Source organism: Ascaphus truei, chromosome 1 (genome assembly GCF_040206685.1).
Source record: "Ascaphus truei isolate aAscTru1 chromosome 1, aAscTru1.hap1, whole genome shotgun sequence".
Taxonomy (NCBI): domain Eukaryota; kingdom Metazoa; phylum Chordata; class Amphibia; order Anura; family Ascaphidae; genus Ascaphus; species Ascaphus truei.
In genome coordinates, this window is record NC_134483.1 from 228,905,200 (window position 1) to 228,928,566 (window position 23,367).

The window sequence follows — 23,367 nt, forward strand, 5'->3', positions numbered from 1 at the left end:
CCACCCAGTCACTTTGACCCACCCACCCAGTCACTGTCACCCTGTCACCCAGTCACTCTCTCCCACCCAGTCACGGTCAAGTCACTGTCACCCACCCACCCAGTCACTGTCACCCACCCAGTCACTATCACCCACCCAGTCACTGTCACCCAGTCACTGTCTCCCAGTCACTGACTCCCACCCAGTCACTGTCACCCAGTCACTGTCACCCAGTCACTGTCTCCCAGTCACTGTCTCCCAGTCACTGTCTCCCAGTCACTGTCTCCCAGTCACTGTCTCCCAGTCACTGACTCCCACCCAGTCACTGTCACCCAGTCACTGTCACCCAGTCACTGTCACCCTGTCACAGTCACCCTGTCACAGTCACCCTGTCACCCAGTCAGTCACTTTTTCCCACCAAGTCACTGTCACCCACCCAGTCACTGTCACCCACCCAGTCACTTTCACCCAGTCACTGTCACCCAGTCACCCAGTCACTGTCACACAGTCACTGTCACCCTGTTACCCAGTCACGCTCTCCCACCCAGTAACTGTCACCCACCCACACAGTCACTGTCACCCTGTCACCCAGTCACTGTCACCCTGTCACTCAGTCACTCTCTCCCACCCAGTCACTGTCACCCACCCAGTCACTTTGACCCACCCACCCAGTCACTGTCACCCTGTCACCCAGTCACTCTCTCCCACCCAGTCACGGTCAAGTCACTGTCACCCACCCACCCAGTCACTGTCACCCACCCAGTCACTGTCACCCACCCAGTCACTGTCACCCAGTCACTGTCACCCAGTCACTGTCACCCTGTCACCCAGTCACTGTCACCATGTCACCCAGTCACTCTCTCCCACCCAGTCACTGTCAAGTGTCAATGTCACCCTGTCACCCAGTCACTGTCACCCTGTCACCCAGTCACTCTCTACCAACCAGTCACTGTCACCCACCCACCCAGTCACTGTCACCCTGTCACCCAGTCACTGTCACCCTGTCACCCAGTCACTGTCACCCTGTCACTGTCACCATGTCACCCAGTCACTCTCTCCCACCCAGTCACTGTCACACACACAGTCACTGTCACCCTGTCACCCAGTCACTGTCACCCAGTCGCTGTCACCCTGTCACCAAGTCACTGTCCCCATGTCACTCAGTCACTGTCACCCACCCTGTCACTCTAACCCAATCACTCTCTCCCACTCATCACTGTCACCCAGTCACTGTCTCCCAGTCACTGTCTCCCAGTCACTGTCACCCAGCCACTCTCCCACCCAGTCATTCTAACCAAGTCACTCTCTCCCACTCAGTCACTGTCACCCACCCACCTGTCACCCAGTCACTGTCACCCTGTCACCCTGTCACTCTCTCCCACCCAGTCACTGTCACCCACCCACCCAGTCACTGTCAAGCACCCAGTCACTCTCTCCCACACAGTCACTGTCACCCAGCCAGTCACTGTCACCCAGTCACTGTCATCCTGTCACCCAGTGACTGTCATCCTGTCACCCAGTCACTGTCACCCTGTCACCCAGTCACTGTCACCCACCCAGTCACTGTCACCCTGTCACCCAGTCACTGTCACCCACCCACCCAGTCACTGTCACCCACTCACTGTCAAGCACCCAGTCACTGTCACCCACCCAGTCACTGTCACCCTGTCACCCAGTCACAGTCACCCAGTCACGGTCACCCAGTCACTGTCACCCTGTCACCCAGTCACTGTCACCCACCCACCCTGTCTGCCACTGTCACCCACCCACCCAGTCACTGTCACCCTGTCACTGTCACCCAGTCACTGTCACCCAGTCACTGTCACCCTGTCACCCAATCACTGTCACCCTGTCTCCCAGTCACTCTCTCCCACCCAGTCACTGTCACCCAGTAACTCTCTCCCACCCAATCACTGTCACCCACCAACCCAGTCTCTGTCACCCTGTCACCCAGTCAATGTCACACTGTCACCCAGTCACTGTCAACCTGTCACCCAGTCACCCTGTCACCCTGTCACCCTGTCACTCTCTCCCACCCAGTCACTGCCACCCAACCACTCAGTCACTGTCACCCTGTCACTGTCACCCAGTCTCTGTCACCCAGTCACTGTCACCCTGTCACCAAGTCAGTTACTCTCTCCCACCAAGTCACTGTCACCCACCCACCCAGTCACTGTCACCCACTCAGTCACTGTCACCCTGTCACCCAGTCACTGTCACCCAGTCACTGTCACCCTGTCACCTAGTCACTGTCACCTAGTCACTGTCACCTGGTCACCCTGTCACTCTCTCCCACCCAGTCACTGTCACCCACCCACCCACCCAGTCACTGTGACCCATCCACCCAGTCACTGTCACCCACCCACCCACCCAGTCACTGTCACCCTGTCACCCAGTCACTCTCTCCCACCCAGTCACTGTCACCCACCCAGTCATTGTCACCTTGTCACCCAGTCACTGTCACCCTGTCACCCAGTCACTCTTTCCCACCCAGTCATTGTCACACAAAGTCACTGTCACCCACCCAGTCACTGTCACCCACCCACCCAGTCACTGTCACCCTGTCACCCAGTCACTGTCACCCAGTCACTGTCACCCTGTCACCCAGTCATTGTCACCCTGTCACCCAGTCACTCTCTCCCTCCAAGTCACTGTCAAGTGTCACTGTCACCCTGTCACCCAGTCACTGTCACCCTGTCACCCAGTCACTCTCTCCCACCCAGTCACTGTCATCCTGTCATCCAGTCACTGTCACCCAGTCACTGTCACCCACCCAGTCACTGTCACCCTGTCACTCTCTCCCACCCAGTCACTGTCATCCTGTCATCCAGTCACTGTCACCCAGTCACTGTCATCCTGTCACCCAGTCACTGTCACCCACCCAGTCACTGTCACCCTGTCACTCTCTCCCATCCAGTCACTGTCATCCTGTCATCCAGTCACTGTCACCCAGTCACTGTCATCCTGTCACCCAGTCACTGTCACCCACCCAGTCACTCTAACCCAGTCACTCTCTCCCACTCAGTCACTGTCACCCAGTCACTGTCTCCCAGTCACTGTCTCCCAGTCACTGTCTCCCAGTCACTGTCTCCCAGTCACTGTCTCCCAGTCACTGACTCCCACCCAGTCACTGTCACCCAGTCACTGTCACCCAGTCACTGTCACCCTGTCACAGTCACCCTGTCACAGTCACCCTGTCACCCAGTCAGTCACTTTTTCCCACCAAGTCACTGTCACCCACCCAGTCACTGTCACCCACCCAGTCACTTTCACCCAGTCACTGTCACCCAGTCACCCAGTCACTGTCACACAGTCACTGTCACCCTGTTACCCAGTCACGCTCTCCCACCCAGTAACTGTCACCCACCCACACAGTCACTGTCACCCTGTCACCCAGTCACTGTCACCCTGTCACTCAGTCACTCTCTCCCACCCAGTCACTGTCACCCACCCACCCAGTCACTTTGACCCACCCACCCAGTCACTGTCACCCACCCAGTCACTGTCACCCTGTCACCCAGTCACTCTCTCCCACCCAGTCACTGTCACCCACCCACCCACCCAGTCACTGTCACCCACCCACCCAGTCACTGTCACCCACTCAGTCACTGTCACCCACCCAGTCACTGTCACCCGGTCACTGTCACCCAGTCACTGTCACCCTGTCACCCAGTCACTGTCACCATGTCACCCAGTCACTCTCTCCCACCCAGTCACTGTCAAGTGTCAATGTCACCCTGTCACCCAGTCACTCTCTCCCAACCAGTCACTGTCACCCACCCAGTCACTGTCACCCTGTCACCCAGTCACTGTCACCCTGTGACCCAGTCACTGTCACCCTGTCACTGTCACCATGTCACCCAGTCACTCTCTCCCACCCAGTCACTGTCACCCACACAGTCACTGTCACCCTGTCACCCAGTCACTGTCACCCAGTCACTGTCACCCTGTCACCAAGTCACTGTCCCCATGTCACTCAGTCACTGTCACCCACCCTGTCACTCTAACCCAATCACTCTCTCCCACTCATCACTGTCACCCAGTAACTGTCTCCCAGTCACTGTCTCCCAGTCACTGTCACCCAGCCACTCTCCCACCCAGTCATTCTAACCCAGTCACTCTCTCCCACTCAGTCACTGTCACCCAGTCACTGTCTCCCAGTCACTGTCACCCTATCACTGTCACCCTGTCACTGTCATCCTGTCACCCAGTCACTCTCTCCCACCCATCACTGTCACCCACCCAGTCAATTTCACCCTGTCACTGTCACCCAGTCACTGTCACCCAGTCACTTTCACCCTGTCACCCTGTCACTCTCTCCCACACAGTCACTCTCACCCACCCAGTCACTGTCAAGCACCCAGTCACTCTCTCCCACACAGTCACTGTCACCCACCCAGTCACTGTCAACCACCCAGTCACTGTCACCCACCCACCTGTCACCCAGTCACTGTCACCCTGTCACCCTGTCACTCTCTCCCACCCAGTCACTGTCACCCACCCACCCAGTCACTGTCAAGCACCCAGTCACTCTCTCCCACACAGTCACTGTCACCCACCCAGTCACTGTCACCCAGTCACTGTCATCCTGTCACCCAGTGACTGTCATCCTGTCACCCAGTCACTGTCACCCTGTCACCCAGTCACTGTCACCCACCCAGTCACTGTCACCCTGTCACCCTGTCACTCTCTCCCACCCAGTCACTCTCACCCACCCAGTCACTGTCAAGCACCAAGTCACTCTCTCCCACACAGTCACTGTCACCCACCCAGTCACTGTCAACCACCCAGTGACTGTCACCCACCCACCTGTCACCCAGTCACTGTCACCCTGTCACCCTGTCACTCTCTCCCACCCAGTCACTGTCACCCACCCACCCAGTCACTGTCAAGCACCCAGTCATTCTCTCCCACACAGTCACTGTCACCCACCCAGTCACTGTCACCCAGTCACTGTCATCCTGTCACCCAGTGACTGTTATCCTGTCACCCAGTCACTGTCACCCTGTCACCCAGTCACTGTCACCCACCCAGTCACTGTCACCCTGTCACCCTGTCACCCAGTCACTGTCACCCACCCACCCAGTCACTGTCACCCACTCACTGTCAAGCACCCAGTTACTGTCACCCACCCAGTCACTGTCACCCTGTCAACCAGTCACGGTCACGCAGTCACTGTCACCCTGTCACCCAGTCACTGTCACCCACCCACCCTGTCTGCCACTGTCACCCACCCACCCAGTCACTGTCACCCACCCAGTCACTGTCACCCTGTCACTGTCACCCAGTCACTGTCACCCAGTCACTGTCACCCTGTCACCCAATCACTGTCACCCTGTCTCCCAGTCACTCTCTCCCACCCAGTCACTGTCACCCAGTAACTCTCTCCCACCCAATCACTGTCACCCACCAACCCAGTCTCTGTCACCCTGTCACCCAGTCAATGTCACACTGTTACCCAGTCACTGTCAACCTGTCACCCAGTAACCCTGTCACCCTGTCACTGTCACCCAGTCACTCTCTCCCACCCAGTCAATGCCACCCAACCACTCAGTCACTGTCACCCTGTCACTGTCACCCAGTCTCTGTCACCCAGTCACTGTCACCCTGTCACCAAGTCAGTTACTCTCTCCCACCAAGTCACTGTCACCCACCCACCCAGTCACTGTCACCCACTCAGTCACTGTCACCCTGTCACCCAGTCACTGTCACCCAGTCACTGTCACCCTGTCACCTAGTCACTGTCACCTAGTCACTGTCACCTGGTCACCCTGTCACTCTCTCCCACCCAGTCACTGTCACCCACCCACCCAGTCACTGTGACCCATCCACCCAGTCACTGTCACCCACCCACCCAGTCACTGTCACCCTGTCACCCAGTCACTCTCTCCCACCCAGTCACTGTCACCCACCCACCCAGTCATTGTCACCTTGTCACCCAGTCACTGTCACCCTGTCACCCAGTCACTCTTTCCCACCCAGTCATTGTCACACAAAGTCACTGTCACCCACCCAGTCACTGTCACCCACCCACCCAGTCACTGTCACCCTGTCACCCAGTCACTGTCACCCAGTCACTGTCACCCTGTCACCCAGTCATTGTCACCCTGTCACCCAGTCACTCTCTCCCTCCAAGTCACTGTCAAGTGTCACTGTCACCCTGTCACCCAGTCACTGTCACCCTGTCACCCAGTCACTCTCTCCCACCCAGTCACTGTCATCCTGTCATCCAGTCACTGTCACCCAGTCACTGTCACCCACCCAGTCACTGTCACCCTGTCACTCTCTCCCACCCAGTCACTGTCATCCTGTCATCCAGTCACTGTCACCCAGTCACTGTCATCCTGTCACCCAGTCACTGTCACCCACCCAGTCACTGTCACCCTGTCACTCTCTCCCATCCAGTCACTGTCATCATGTCATCCAGTCACTGTCACCCAGTCACTGTCATCCTGTCACCCAGTCACTGTCACCCACCCAGTCACTCTAACCCAGTCACTCTCTCCCACTCAGTCACTGTCACCCAGTCACTGTCTCCCAGTCACTGTCTCCCAGTCACTGTCTCCCAGTTACTGTCTCCCAGTCACTGTCTCCCAGTCACTGACTCCCACCCAGTCACTGTCTCCCAGTCACTGTCTCCCACCCAGTCACTGTCTCCCAACCACCCACTCACTGTCACCCACCCACCCAGTCACTGTCACCCACCCAAACAGTCACTGTCAACGCTATTCACCCACCGAGTGACATTCAACCACCCACCGCCATTCACCCACCCACCGCCATTCACCCACGCTCCGCCATTCACCCACGCACCGCCATTCACCCACACACCGCCATTCACCCACCCACCGCCATTCACCCACCCACTGCCATTCACCCACCCACCGCCATTCACCCACCCACCATCATTCACCCACCATCATTCACCCAACTGTCATTCACCCACCCAGTCACTGTCATTCACCCACCCACCCACTCACTCACCCACCCAGGCAGGCAGTCACATGTCTTTTGTTGAAAATATAAAAAATAAACAGGTTGCATTGTAATGTTTTTTTCTGTATCACAATAAGAAAACAGTTAAGTAAAAGTTGCGCGCTAAAAGATATTTTTTCGTGGTAGGTGCACTATGGGTTGGGGGGGGGGGCTGCTCCTTTCATTTGTCCCGGGCCCCATGATTTCTGTTGGTGGCCCTGTGGGTGATGTGAGGTGCAGGGGGGGAGAGGGTAATGGGTGATGTGAGGTGCAGGGGGGGGAGAGAGTGATGGGTGATGTGAGGTGCAGGGGGGAGGGTGATGGGTGATGGGAGGTGCAGGGGGGTGATTTGAGGTGTAGATAAGGAGAAAAAGAACCCAGTTTACTAGCACTCATTCACAACAAATGTATAATGATAATATTAAAATACTTTATTAATAACTCATGAATAAAAAATAGGGTGTTAAAACGTAATTAAATACTGTATAGAACAGCACGTGACTGTATCTGTTGGTAACCCACCCGGATCTAGGTGGGTAGATATGGTCTGATCCCTGATAGATACTCGGGATCAATTGCTATAGGTTATAGCTACCTGAAATGCAGGAAAGGAGTCAGAGAAAGCCCACCTAAGAGACTGTCTCTATGTGAGTGTATCACGGCGTGTGTTGCGCTCTACTGGATACACTCTATATAATCTGGTATATAATGCGCCAGGTTGGACCTAAATGTATCTACCCCAAATAGAGATTGCACTGGTTGCTGTGTATATTCACCAGTGTTGACAGGGCTAAATCTCTATAGAGGACATGGATAGCCCCTGTTATTAAGTGCAGACTAATGGTCAAGCACTCAAGTGTGGTAAATGGTATCAGCGAGCTAAGGTATCTACATGAAATTACCCATACACCTTGTAGGTGATGTAAGCCCAGATAGGCACTCCCTCACTACTGTCAGTATGGTGTTGGTAATTGTAAGGTGTTTGTGCATTGCATCTAATAGTCAGACAGAATAATATCTAAAATGTCACATATGCACGCTCTCAGCACATATATAGTCACCCTTACACTTGGCTGAGTGGTATATTGCGCAGGTGGTGGGGGCTAGTGTGAAGACACCCCCCCCCACAGTATAGAGAGGGTAGGTATGATAGTAGCGCTGACTACTAGGGTTAATTGTATGCACATGAGCAGCTGGGAGGCTACTCATCAAAGAGGAGATATACTTGCCAGCAAATACAGCCAAATGGAGTGGGGTACACAAGGGGTTAATGCAGGATGAGGTCAATACCTCAAAACACTATCCTTCCCCCCCTTTCCACTCAGAGTATTGAGCAATAGATGCACTCAAATGATAGCACGGGGAGCCGGTCTACCTGGTGATCGCAGTGTCTCCTACATCAGCACTGATCCTGGTTATATCAGTGCCGATGTGCTCGAGGACATGCCTGTCTGTCAGGTGGGTTTAGCAATGACTGCTTGAGAGCATAGGGAATCACGCGATACTGGTATACAGCGCGATCCCGTGTTGAACATGCACAACTGGGGAAGCTGAATTGCGGTAAGGCGGATCAATATCCTTGGACTCTAATGTTTAAATAAACAAGCTTCCCGCGTGTGCAGAGAGAGAACTGCCGACGCGCGCGTTTCACGTGTTAAAACGCTTCTTCAGGGCACGTAGGGGGAGGTCCCTGCGTGTGGAGGTGGGTTTTTATAGTCAACGTGAAATTTACTGTTGTCTCACTTAACCCCTTCATCACTGGTGCGTAACAGATGGAATATCCCACTTCCGGTAGTGCACTTATTAGTGGTATGCAACCAAGTAACTGCCTTGTTGCCAGAGACAATGTGTCCATATACTGTTGCAAATGTGTCAATCTTAATGCAAAAGTATACTGGACTGAATAACTATGGCTATGATAGTGTTTGTGTATGTGATGCTTAACTGTCATTATTGCTCACATAGGCAATGGGGTAGTGCTGTATGTCAGATTTGATATTCATTAAGATTTGTGATGGTTAATCACTAATGGTAATGAGGTATAATCCTAGACTATACCTCTTGTACATACACAATATTCCATCAATGTTAGTGTGTAAAAATGTAGAAAAAATAAAATAAATATTAAAACAGAGTGTGTCATTTTTTATCAAGCTGTTTAAGTTTTAAATATGATAATATAGTATATTATTTGAATGTAGGTTTGAACGGCTACTTTAATACGAAATTTAGTACTATTCAGAATATTGTTGAATACACGGGAGTTTATTCATATATCCCTATTAGGGGATGGACGCATGCTTGTGGGTTGAGGTGAGCTGGGGTTATTGGATTTATATGAAGGGGCTGAACACAAAACCCTCATTCAGTCCCCATGGGCTCAGTGTTCCTAAGGTATATATCCACCTTGATTCAATCTTCAATAGTTCATTGTCCCAATCTCCACGTCTAATTCCTGGGTAGAATTGGTCTATCCCCATAAAGGTGATAGCTTTTGGGTCACCCGGTTGACACCTATTAGCATGGGTAGCCACAGGGGTATCCAGTTTATTTCGGATTGAACCCACATGTTCTAGTATCCGTATCTTTAAGGGGCGACGGGTCTTACCCACGTACTTTTACCCACACTTGCATGTTCCCATGTAAATCACTCCTGGTGTATTGCAATTTATAAATTTGCGTATGTTATATTGTTTCGTATTATTGTGATTACTGAATGTTTTCGAAACTGTCATATACTGGCAAGCCTTACATCTTTGGCAATGGTAGTTTCCATTTACACGAGGTGGTAGCCATGTGGCCCTTGGTGTTGCCACAGTGTAGTGGCTATGGACCAGATGATCTCTCAAATTTTTGGCCCGTCTGCTGACCATTGCTGGATAGGATGGTATGGAGTCACGAAGGTCTTCGTCCGCCCTGAGTATGTGCCAGTGTTTCTGTAAGACTTCCCTAGCCACCCTCCATTGTTTATTGAAGGTGCCTATGAATCTCACTGTTCTTTGTTCTGGCTGCGTTCTCTTTTCCATGACTAGTTCTGATCTTGCTTTCTGCTTAGACCATTTGTATGCTCTTTTTATACTGTTTTGACTGTAACCCCTTGCAGTAAATCTGTCTTTCATGTCCCTTGCCTTTTCTTCAAAGTCTTCGTCCTTACTGCAATTTCTCCTTAAGCGAAGAAATTGCCCCACCGGTATTCCCTTGATCAATGATTTAGGGTGATGGCTACTGGCTAGGAGTATGCTGTTGGTGGCAGTTTTTTTGCGATAAATAGTTGTTTCCAGATTGCCATTGTCATCCTTTGTGATCAATAGATCAAGGAAGCAGATTTGCTGTGAACTGTATTCAAGAGTCAGGCGGAGGTTGAGGTCATTCTTGTTTAGAATTCCTATAAAGTGTTTTAACAAGGCCTCACTCCCCCGCCACACTATCAGCACATCGTCAATAAAGCGCAACCACATTTCCACAAAGGTGGTAAGATGTTCCAGTTCCTCAGAGAAAACTACTTCTGATTCCCACCATCCCAGGTACAGGTTGGCATATGTAGGGGCACATTTTGTGCCCATTGCTGTGCCCTGTACCTGGTGATAGATGGTTTTATTGAACCAGAAATAGTTTCTTCCCAGAACAAACTGTAGTAGTTCCAGTGTGAAACTGTTGTGCTTTTGGTGATGTTGACTGCGTGTGCTGAGGAAGTGGTTGACTGCCCGAATTCCCTGATCATGTCTAATACTGGAGTACAGTCCCTCCACATCCAGAGTGACAAGGATGCATTCGTGTGCTACTGAGATACCATCCAGTTTTTTAAGGACATCTTTGGTATCTTTAATAAATGAGGGCAGGGTAGTGACAAAGGGTCTCAAGATCTTATCCACATAGGCACTCGCTTTTTCAGTGAGGTTTCCAATCCCAGAAACTATGGGTCTGCCTGGGGGTGGTTGTTTGTTCTTATGGACCTTTGGGAGACTATAGAATGTCGCGATTTTGGGGTTACGAACCAGTATATAGTTATACTCTTTTTCTGAGATAAGCTTCGAGGACAGGCCTTCATTTAGAATGTTAATCAATTCTCTAGTAAATCTCTGGGTGGGGTCTGTATCAAGAATCCCATAACAGGCCCGATCAGATAGAATTCTGATATTCTCTTTTTCATAGTCCTCAGATCTTAAAATGACAAGGTTGCCACCCTTGTCAGATGGTTTGATCACAATGTCTTTAGCATTGGCTAGTTCTTCAAGTGCTATAAGTTCACCTGTGCTCATGTTATTGAGTTGTTTGATCTTTGGCAGAGATTCGATGTCTTTAGTGACTAGATTTACAAAGGTGTCAATATGAGCATACTGTTCCCCATATGGCATGAATTTTGATTTCGGTCGCAAGTCCGTGAAAGGACCCTCACCCGGTGTCCTGTCTGATTCTGCCTGTAGGGATAAGAGGTCCTCAATTGCTTCGGTTTCCCTTATGTCAGGTATAGGTGCCCCCTCCTGGTTCGCCTGTCTCCTATCTCTTGATCTATACATTTTTTGTAACTTAAGTTTTCGTGCGAATAGGTTTACGTCTTTAACCCATTCAAATGTGTTTAGATTATTGGACGGTGAAAAAGAAAGGCCACGTTTCAAAACTCGTATATGATTTTCATTTAGTATCTTATCCGATAGATTTATAATTTGTAGCTCGTCACCTTCTAATACCCCTGGTAGCCTCTCCCTTTCTTGTTTCTGGGTTTGTTTCTGGAGGTGTTCATATTCCCGCTTCTTAAAGCCCATACCTTTCCCCCTCCTTGTTTTTCTTTTTCCCTCTCTGTCTCTTTTGTCAGTCCTTCTACCGGCTGTCTATGCTCTCAAGCAGTCATTGCTAAACCCACCTGACAGACAGGCATGTCCTCGAGCACATCGGCACTGATATAACCAGGATCAGTGCTGATGTAGGAGACACTGCGATCACCAGGTAGACCGGCTCCCCGTGCTATCATTTGAGTGCATCTATTGCTCAATACTCTGAGTGGAAAGGGGGGGAAGGATAGTGTTTTGAGGTATTGACCTCATCCTGCATTAACCCCTTGTGTACCCCACTCCATTTGGCTGTATTTGCTGGCAAGTATATCTCCTCTTTGATGAGTAGCCTCCCAGCTGCTCATGTGCATACAATTAACCCTAGTAGTCAGCGCTACTATCATACCTACCCTCTCTATACTGTGGGGGGGGTGTCTTCACACTAGCCCCCACCACCTGCGCAATATACCACTCAGCCAAGTGTAAGGGTGACTATATATGTGCTGAGAGCGTGCATATGTGACATTTTAGATATTATTCTGTCTGACTATTAGATGCAATGCACAAACACCTTACAATTACCAACACCATACTGACAGTAGTGAGGGAGTGCCTATCTGGGCTTACATCACCTACAAGGTGTATGGGTAATTTCATGTAGATACCTTAGCTCGCTGATACCATTTACCACACTTGAGTGCTTGACCATTAGTCTGCACTTAATAACAGGGGCTATCCATGTCCTCTATAGAGATTTAGCCCTGTCAACACTGGTGAATATACACAGCAACCAGTGCAATCTCTATTTGGGGTAGATACATTTAGGTCCAACCTGGCACATTATATACCAGATTATATAGAGTGTATCCAGTAGAGCGCAACACACGCCATGATACACTCACATAGAGACAGTCTCTTAGGTGGGCTTTCTCTGACTCCTTTCCTGCATTTCAGGTAGCTATAACCTATAGCAATTGATCCCGAGTATCTATCAGGGATCAGACCATATCTACCCACCTAGATCCGGGTGGGTTACCAACAGATACAGTCACGTGCTGTTCTATACAGTATTTAATTACGTTTTAACACCCTATTTTTTATTCATGAGTTATTAATAAAGTATTTTAATATTATCATTATACATTTGTTGTGAATGAGTGCTAGTAAACTGGGTTCTTTTTCTCCTTATCTACACTATTATGTCTCCACCCAGTTAGCACCTCACCAGGGTTAACACCAGCAGTGCGGGTTTTCTTTACGTGTAGCGGGTGATTTGAGGTACAGGGGTGGGTCATTGGAGGTGCAAGGGGTGTTGTTTGAGGTGCATGAGGGATGATTTGAGGTGCATGGGGGTGATTTGAGGTGCAAGGGGGGTGATTTGAGGTTTATGGGGGTGATTTGAGGTGCATGGGGGGTGATTTGAGGTACAAGGGGGGGGGTGATTTGAGGTGCATGGGGGGTGATTTGAGGTGCAAGGGGGGTGATTTGAGGTGCAAGGGGGGTGATGTGAGGTGCAAGGGGGGTGATATGAGGTGCAAGGGGGGAGAGTGATGTGAGGTGCCAGGGGGAGAGTGATGTGAGGTGCCGGGGGGAGTGTGATGTGAGGTGCAATGGGGGAGAGCGATGTGAGGTGCAAGGGGGGAGAGGGATGTGAGGTGCAGGGGGTGGGACGTGTGTGCTGTGCAGGGGGGGTATTGTGTGTTTGATGTGGAGGGGGAGTATTATGTGTGTGGGTGAGGGGGGGAGATGGGGGTATGAGAGATAGATGGGGAGTATCGCAAAGGTTGATAATGAGGGGTTCTGGGGGAGATATGAGGCTGATGATGAAGGGTGCTGGGGGAGATATGAGGATGATGATGAGGGGTGCTGGTGGAGATATGAGGATGAGGATGTTGATGATGAGGTGCTGGAGGAGAGATGATGATGGTGATGATGATGATGATTTTACCCGTGCGGCCCAATTTGTTTTTCCTTGGAGCAGTTCGCCCCTTCTCACTTTACGAGTTGTGCAGGCCTGTAGTACTGTATAATGTGGAGATTAGTAAATGCAAAGAACAAGAACCCAGTTAAGCACTCGATACCCTAGTTGAATGTTTAATGAGTAATTTAAAAGAAACTTTTAATGATCATCAGTATAAAATAATGGGGTTAAAAATCCAAAGATTGGACACACACATTGAATCCAATGTCGAGTGCTTGAGGCACTCCGGATTATATATGATAGGAACAATTGAGTGGGATTAAATCAATGTTCCAGAGGGAGCTGGTGAGAAGCTGACCCTGGTGAGGTGTATCTTGACACAGCAGGGATAGGACAGAAGTGAGGGATAGGACTATCTGTGTACATATGTAGTCACTAATTGTATTGGGCTACCTGTGAGTACATTGTCCTATTACGATTGTGTGCTGTGCTCACAGCCTTGAGAAAGCGTTTCCTACGCGAAACGCACACGTCAGCTCTACACACGTACACGCGCAGGGTCAGTACTGACGTGGCAGCCTCCAGTCTCACACAGCGAGCAGCTGCCAGACCCCGCGCTCGTGCAGCATACACCTTAATAGGAGTAACGGTGTTTCACTCGATACACAGTAGGTGAGAACATGTTAGCCTGGGATATTGTTTTTGGACTGCACGGTTGAGTCTATTAATTAATATGGACATAGGCATGCACATGGCCACACCGTAGCATTGCTGGTACATTAGTTATTGTGCACCTATAGGGACATACCTTATTGATTCCCACTGTAGATTCCCATATCCTAGTAGCTTTAGCACAGTAACTGGCGGTTGAGCCCATTCATTAATATGGGCATAGGCATACTCAATTAGCCACACCGCCTTGTACTGTAGGTACCTCAATGCTACTTACCCACTGCTATATTTGATTGTTGGCAGTATTAGTGACACCCTCTTTTTGCAGTGGCAGTCTCTGCACATTATAACTTTGTTACTGTACCAGCACACAAACGTAATAGGACAGTGTACTCACAGGTAGCCCAATACAATTAGTGACTACATACTGCTGCGGCCGAGTTTATTCGAGCATTTGCCCGTTCTCGGCCGCAGCAGTTACCTGGCGCGCGCCGGAGGGTGCCGGGCGCGCGCCGAAGCAGCGGAGGAGATGCCCGCCGATCGCGGCTTCCCCCTCTCCTCTCCGGGTCCGCCGGGTCCCCCGGAACCCCCTGCCACCGTCCCCCACATCGCGGGACACCAGGGCTCCCTCGGGGAGCCCTGGACGCGCGTGCAGGGGGCGCAGGCACCCGATGACGCGTGACCGTGCATCGGTGACGCGCGGCACGCCGAGGGGATGCCACTTGCAAGCCAGGAAATCTCCCGGCTTGCGGAACTGGCCACACTTCAATAAAGTGTGTCGCCAGTGTATGTACACAGATAGTCCTATCCCTCACTTTTGTCCTATCCCTGCTGTGTCAAGATACACCTCACCATGGTCAACTGCGCACCAGCTCCCTCTGGAACATTGATTTAATCCCACTCAATTGTTCCTATCATATAATCCGGATTGCTTTAAGCACTCGACATTGGATTCAATGTGTGTGTCCAATCTTTGGATTTTTAACCCCATTATTTTATACTGATGATCATTAAAAGTTTCTTTTAAATTACTCATTAAACATTCAACTAGGGTATTGAGTGCTTAACTGGGTTCTTGTTCTTTGCATTTACTTACCTGTTCACCACCCAGAGCACCTTACCCTTAATCATCACCTACATATTATCTAGCTGCAGCGGGGTATCTCCAATATATTATAATGTGGAGATTAACCAGTTCTGCTGGAGAACTTTTCACACATAATTTAAATGCCACTATTTAGGTTTAAATCTAAATTATGCTTTGGTGTATTACTGTACGTAATCTTTTGATATATTGCTCTTACAGCATACAGTAGTTACAATGGATTTTGAAAAACATTTTAATCTTTTTAAAAATATACACTTGGGTTTATGCTTATCTGCTTGAAGTCACCATGCTGGAGAAGAATGGAAATATAACAAAACTACTACCAACCTTAAGTACCCCAGAAGCTTTGAAAATAAAATTTAGCTGTCATGTTGGATACAGTTCAATAAACTCTAATAAAAGCCAGTGAAAATGTAAAACTTGATATGTATAAGTAATGTACTGTAGCTACTTCATTAAGGGAAGAAGTCAGTATTAACAACATTAGGCAGCATTTTGAAAGGGTCACAGCAGGCCTATTTTATTCACACAGTCATCACAAAGACTACGTCAAAATAATGAGGCTGATGTCCCCATGACCTCTTTATATTGTTTCTGCTACAGTATGATAGGTATAGAAAGAAAAATCCTTCTGTGAATTAAATTCATAATCTTTTTAAAATTACTTCTGGTTTGCTCTATTTGTAGACTCCACATGCTTAATTTATTTTTTTGTATCCAGAGTTAATAAGGAGACCAACGTGTGAAAATGATTGTTTGAAAGAGCCACAGAGTTTGCAACCTGATAATCTCCTTTAAAAATAGTTGATTTCTGTGACTTTCCTGTGCCCTAGTGTCTATCTGGAGGCAAACTGTGACAGGTTGTAAATTAATCTGTGTCTAACTTTTTTGAGCTGTTCTATAAGATATCTTAAATCTGATTGCACATGGGTTTCTATGACAGAATATCAGTAATGATAGACATGTTTTTACTTGGTCAGAGTGTGGCTTGTGTTATACCTACAGTATGTAGTGACTCACTATTAAAAAAAATCATTATACGGTGTGCATGTATATTTTATTTATATACTGTAGCACCACCAATGTACGCAGCATTTTACAAAAGAGACCATGCATTACAAGGAATTATAATACAATAAGTGTAACAAGCCCTGGAAAACTTAAAATCTAGGAGTGAAAATGATACAATTATCAGATATGAATCCCAAACAATTAAGGCACATTTTCATAGCTTAAACTGTATAGTCATATTACTTTTATTAATAGTGTATACCAGCAGTAGAATGAGCGTCCGTCCACGCTGTCCCAGGGGCAGGGAAAGCAGTCTGAATGCCCTGCTTCCGTCCTCCGTAGTTTGGGCATGCGCAGAAGCGCCCGGCACCAGAGGGATTAAGCCGCAAATTCTCCTGCTCCTCGCGTGGATGGACACTCATTCTAATGCTGGTATACACCACACGTGGCAGACGCTGGAGAGGAGTGTGGGAGCCGTGCCCGCTGTTATGAGAGGGGATACTCTCTGATTATCCACTGCTGATTACCATCTAGGCTCCGGTAAGCGGGCATTTCGGCCAGTTACAGGATATCATTGGGACCTATAACTTTGTCATAATTGTCTTATATGTTATATGATATATTAAATATACATTTTTTATTTAGTCATCTGTGTGTTTCAGCAACATTGTTAGTCATTGTCTGTCTGTTTGTTTTTAGTGTATACAGTATTATACTATGTTTTTCTTCTCTTGTATTTCATGTTTGATCATCGTCTGCTGAGATCATCATTGAATTTTCCAATCGCCATCTGGTTGTATATTCATTTACTTATATTGATATATTATTGTTAGCGCCATTGATACCATTATAGTATAGTATTGCTTTTATTTTAATAACATATAGCAGGATTGAAGCATGGTCTCCAGATCAGAACCACATTAATTTCAGCCAAAGGGACCCCCTGTTTCCTAATTCAAAAAATATGAGTCTAGGAATAGGCATAGATGTTTGTCATATATGGTTGCCCATAATTAAGACTCATACTCTTATATCAGCAGACATACTGTACAGACTGAAATATCCCTACAGATGTCTGAATATGTTGAAGGGTTAATGGTTGAATCTTGTACTAAGTGTTGACAGGCATAATGCCTGCAAGGTTACTGACATTCCAGTGTCCCTGGGATGGTGCACCAAACACATGAAGAGTCTGCTAAAAAAAAAATCCCACAGATGTCATAATGGTGTGAGACAACCATACAATGGGCTATCAGTCAAATGCTAGCTCTGATGTACAGCAGAGACTGCGACTATTCTAACACAAACCAGTGGTGGGAGGCGGAACTAGACTGACGTCACGGCGTTCGTGCGCAGCAACGAGGGTGAGAGGCACATTTGCGTGCCGGCAGGATCTGCAAGCTTCTACGATGCAGGTCTGATACAAACTCACTATTGATGTTGCTATATGAGCTCTGACAGCAATTATAACACTGTTTTAACGGTGTACTGTTTAGTGATACTAAAATAATGCTACTCTGTGACGACGGAGGTAGTAATAAGCAAGGGTACTTACTCTAACACAGCTACAGTGATTTTTGACTGCTCTTCTTGGCACATCATGCAGCTTATATTGCTGGTGGTTGATTCACCAATTGTGTGTTCTCTGACCAACATCCTAGTTGCTTGTGACACATTTGTTCCTTACTGCATGTCATGGTTTTTTATTAGCTAACTGTTTGGTTTATTGTTATCTCGACATATATTAATATCTCATGACAGATTCCCTTCCATGAGGCTATAACTGGATACAGACCTGTTCCGTGCCTCTGGGCATTTTTAACACCTTTTGTGTGCCCACTAACCTTGTTACTATTTACGTGTATTTTTATAGCTGTTTGTTGTATGAGGCCATAAATGGATACGAACATTGATTCGTGCCTCTAGGCATTACTACACATTTTGTGTGCCTATATGATCAGTGGAGTAGCTAATAACTAAGGTATTGAACAATTTAAAGATATCTTGCAGGTATTTAAGGAACATTTACGCGTGACCTAATACTAAGGATTAGCATCATCAGTCTTGACGCTACCTGTTTACTATATACAGGTTTTTAAAATATTATTATTGCTGTACCCTTAGGGTATCCACGAATAATTTTGACCTATCTTGGATCTAAATATTATCAGTGAAATTATCACTTACAATTTGGATATTCCTCAGGTTTCAGTTTTTGGTATTAATGTATATAGCGTTTCTTTTGTTTTATATGTGTGGTCACCATAGTGATACATTTACTTTGATACACTTTTTGTATTAATTTTCACATATATATATATACTTTTTTTATTTTAATATTATTAAAATTGATTTTAAATTAATTATCATATCATACTACACAACGAGTGCTTTCAAAAGGGTGTGCTTCTCCCAATTCCCTTGATTAATGGCCCATCAGATTAACAGCGGGGGTCCCTGGCAGTCCCATTCAAACTGAATGGAACTGCCCGGGACCCCTGCTGTGTTAATCCTATGGGTCATTAGTCAATGCAGAAATGCCTTAAAGTTGCCATAAACTAGCCAGGTTACACCCAGCACATACCCAGAATGTAACCGGGCTAGTTTAAGGCAAGCTTTAGAATAGTCGTGGTCTCGTCTGTATAAAGCTAGATACCAGAGGGAGGAGGCGCCTGGCAGGTATGCTAACAATTCTTCCCTGGTAATGCCAGACCCTCAAACTTGATGCATGACATAATGACACTGCCCTACGATCATTTCGCTGTCACAGTGGCTTCTTCCGGGCTTATATATTTAAAAACAAAACTTTTAATCACTGTAATTCGTACCTTCACTGATAATTATAATTAATATGTATCCATTTCTACAGTATTGTAACGGAGTGCTCACCACAAAAAAGGTGTGACCGTGAGGACGAGGTGGGGATAGATATAAACACCAACCCACAGCTGCGTGGGCGCGTCTGGAGTGTAGATTGGTCGAGGTAGCTGGGTCGAGTTGGGGAGATGCGGGTAGTCAGAGATACTTGCTTGATCTGGTTTAGAGAGATTGTATTGTATTGTATGTCTTTATTTATATAGCGCCATTAATGTACATAGCGCTTCACAGTAGTAATACATGTGGTAATCAAATAAATAACAGATAATATAAATAACAGATCATGGGAATAAGTGCTTTAGACATAAAAGTAACATTAAGGAAGAGGAGTCCGTGCCCCGAGGAGCTTACAGTCTAATTGGTAGGTAGGGAGAACGTACAGAGACAGTAGGAGGGAGTTCGGGTAAGTGCGTATGCAGGGGGCCAAGCTTTATGTATCATGTGTTCAGAATATCCACAGTGCTATTCATATGCTTCTTTAAGCAAGTATGTCTTAAGGTGGGTCTTAAAGGTGGATAGAGAGGGTGCAAGTCGGGTACTGAGGGGAAGGACATTCCAGAGGTGTGGGGCAGTCATTGAAAATAGGTTTAAGGCGGGAGAGGGCTTTAGATACGAAGGGGGTAGAAAGAAGATATCCTTGAGAAGAATGCAAGAGTCTGGATGGTGCATAATGAGAAATTAGGGCTGAGATGTAAGGAGGGGCAGAAGAGTGTAAAGCTTTAAAAGTGAGGAGAAGAATTGAGTGTGAGATGCGGGATTTGATCGGAAGCCAGGAGAGGGATTTCATGAGGGGAGATGCTGAGACAGATCTAGGAAAGAGTAGAGTGATTCTGGCAGCAGCGTTTAGGATAGATTGTAGGGGAGACAGGTGAGAGGCAGGAAGACCGGACAGCAGGAGGTTACAGTAATCAAGATGGGAGAGAATGTGGGCCTGAGTCAGAGTTTTAGCAGTCGAGCAACGACAGCGAGAGATATGGAACATTGCAGGTACTTTTGTCGTGGTCAGGGTTGGAGAGGTGTGGATTGTCGTGGGTAGCAGGGGTCAGGAGTAGAGAGGAGTGGAGTCCGAAGAACAGCCAAGGTCAGGAACAAGGAGTTAGGAACCTGAATACAAAGCAAGACTGTGGAGGCAAGGGTAGCAGTGAACACTTTGCACATAGGAAGTTTTATGCTCAGCCAACGAGTGCTGGAAGCAAATAAAGGGAAGAAGTGCCAATGTGAAGGCTGCAGGGAGGAGTACTCAGCAGTAGGTAGTTCTGTGATAGGCAAGGGAGTATCCGTATTGTAAGCTGTGATAGGCAGGGGAGTATCTGTATTGAGAGCTGTGATAGGCATAGAGAGAGCATAATTCTTTGGTGGCACCCGTATCAGTCAGAGGGAGTCTAATTCTATATAATATCTTTTAAAAACGAAACATGCATCAATCAGGAAGCATGAACACCCAAAAAGTTAACAAAATGAATGATAATAACAGAGCCATCTGTACTCATGCTGACAATAAGTCGGACATACTGTAGTAGCATAATAATATAACTTTACTATATGCAATAGCACCTAGGGGCCGATTCACTAAGCTCCGATAAGTGGCTTTAAGAGTGCAAAGTACCTTTAAGCCCGATAAAGGCTGCAGTGCGATTCACTAAGCAGTGACAACTGCGCTTTATCGCTCTTAAAAGGCATTTTTTCAGCCCTCGGCGCAAAATGCGCCCGATCAGGCAAATGCACTGATTTTTGCCTGTACTTGAGATACATTTAGCAGCGCTAAGTGAATCGGCCTTAAAAAAATGCGCCTGACAAATGTGCCAGCTAAATGCAGGCGCAAACGGAGCTGGACTTAGAAAACATTTCTTTGTTTACCTTTTTGCAGGCACACCATCCTGGGGTCCCCGGGGGTGTCTGTGGGCGTCTGGGGGTCCCCGCGTCCCTGCGGTACCAATGGTGTGCCCCCAAAAATTAAACAATACTGTAAAAATATACCCCCTCCCCCCTAACACATACGCTACAGTAATGGGCAAAATTATTTTATCCACATATGGATAATAAGGCATTTTACCATTAAAAATACATTAATCACAATAAATAAAATACATACATTTTGTACTCACCCTTGTCCGGCACCCACGATGAAGGCCATCCTCATCTTCATTAGCGCCCATACACTCGGGTGCTGAAAAATATACACAAGAATGAAAAGAGCCAATCTAATGTCCCCTAACCCCTTAATCACCTTAACGGTTATTAACCGTGACAGTCATTAAGGGGTTAACCCACCCTCACTCACCACTCACTCGGGAGGCCCTAATACCACCCACTACCCCCACCCATAAGGCCTAACCGCCCTCACCCACTACACACCCGGGAGACCTACCCAGGCTCGGGGACAATAACCCCTTCCCCCACCCCCACAATCAAAACAATACACAGCCCCACAATAAACATTACTATATTTAATAAATAATACATAACCCACCCCTGTGCCCCCCCATACAACATGATTTATTCTTTGACATAGTTGAAATGGGAAGTGAATCCCCAAAAGGTGCTTCCAATATCTAGGATAACAATAGCAATATAGCTTTTAAAGGTCCAGGAAGTAATATATCCTCTGTGACGTAGTACAGTATATGCAATGAATAGGCATAGAGCTCATAATACAGCCATAATATGGGACTCCAATATCAGGACAAAACCCCACCGTGGATGTGTGAAATGAATTCCCAATAAAGAGAACCCACCCCACACCCACTATTAGGAGCAATAATCCTATATCCCTAGGCTACAGCAATAAATAGCCTAACTGCAAATAATGTTGTTTGATTTGAATAAAGATAACTCATGATTTGCTGTGTCCTGGTGAGAATGTCCATAGAGTCATAGTAAATACAAGAAAAAAGTGATGGAGCACTGCCTGTGAAATAAAGGGCTGGAGGCGGGTATAAATAAAATTAAAAAAGCTTTATTCTAATGCATAGTAGACATAGCTACAAAAAACGGGTCCTCTAACACGTTTCACGCCGTCGTGGCGCTTTGTCAAAGAGTGACCTGTATTCTAAATCAATGCTCTATATATGGGGATTTGAATAAGGAAGTGAATTCGCGCCAAGACTCCCCACCCGATCACGTGATCGGGTAGTAAACTACGGTTGCCCCAGAGTGAAAAGACATCCACAGTCAAAATAGCCTGTACAGAGAATAACAAAACGCAAAACAAATAACAGGGTAAACTCACTGAATGGCTTCTGTGTCAGGAGACGATTTCACTACAAAGTGACTCCCCCCATCCCAAGATGGCTGATCGGGCAGTAAATACGGAAGCCCCAAAGGGAAAAAAAGGCTCACTGAACAAACTAGGCAAAGCCAGATAGGAAAAGTATGCAACAAAGTTACAACCTGGATAAAAGACCCAACAATACCAGAATTGTTGAATGAATAGGATGTATATGAAAACCGAAAGAAAAAAACTTTGCAATACAAAAAATATATTAATTAAAAAAAAGGATAAACTGTATTAATAAACAAATATAATATTAAAACAAGAACACATTTTACCCCTGTGTAGTGAAACAACATATATATGTAAAAATTACTATTAATACAAAGGAGATTATAGGTGGCACACCACTGTTTTAAAGAATTTTTACATTTGGTGCTCACCTTCTGTTGATCCTGGCGTCCAAAAGCTGGATCCAAAGTATTAGCAAGATAGGAGAAAGGAAGAGGCACACAAATTGTAGTGGAATCAAATGATTTCAAATGTATTGATGCATCAGAGCTAACAATAGTAATGTTTCAGGACAAGCAGCCCCTTCCTCAGACTAAGGTGTTTGGTCTGAGGAAGGGACTGCTTGTCCTGAAACTTTACTATTATTAGCTCTGATGCATCAATACATTTGAAATCATTTGATTCCACTACAATTTGTGTGCCTCTTCCTTTCTCCTATCTAAAAATTACTATTAGCCTAAATATTATTCTAAATAACTAACAGAGATATGAAAAAAGAAATAATTTTATACATAAATTTATATTGGTTAATTCCATATCTTAAACAACATAA